The following is a 557-nucleotide window of genomic DNA, read 5'->3' as shown; positions in this document are numbered from 1 at the left end:
CACCCCCATCCATTCCCCCCTATCTGCCCTTCTGGTAAATCTAGTCAGCCAGAGGTCCCTGTTCCAGGAGGATCAGCTGTTCCTTATCAAGGGCAATCCATTGTCCTTAAACACCCAAAAGGGAAGTACAACCAAAGATTAAAGGGGCCAATATAATTTCATAAGAGCATACATATATATAACTAAAAGTTACTTGACAAACAGCAAAGCCAGACAGGTGACACCTTCAGTCGATATGTTGGCCAGGATAGATAAAGGCTCTTCCAGAGAGAAAGCCAACATACTACTGGAACAATGAACAGCAGACCCCAATTCTATCCAAAGGAATACTGACAATGGATTGCCATACATGAGGAAAAGCTGATCCTCCTGGAACAGGGACCTCTGCCTGACTAGATTTACCTGAAGGGCAGATAGGGGGGAATGGATGGGGGTGCTGACAGCACAGTGGACAGTGGCAGGGATAGCAGAGTATGGAGGCTCTAGTGGGAGAGGAAGGCTGTCTACCTGATGAGTTTGTATTCATGCTCTGATGCCGAGGAGCTCAGAAGGTGGGC

This window comes from Nannospalax galili, unplaced genomic scaffold (genome assembly GCF_000622305.1).
Source record: "Nannospalax galili isolate Female #2095 unplaced genomic scaffold, S.galili_v1.0 scaffold386, whole genome shotgun sequence".
NCBI classification, from domain to species: Eukaryota; Metazoa; Chordata; class Mammalia; order Rodentia; family Spalacidae; genus Nannospalax; species Nannospalax galili.
Note: the sequence above shows the minus strand (reverse complement) of the source record.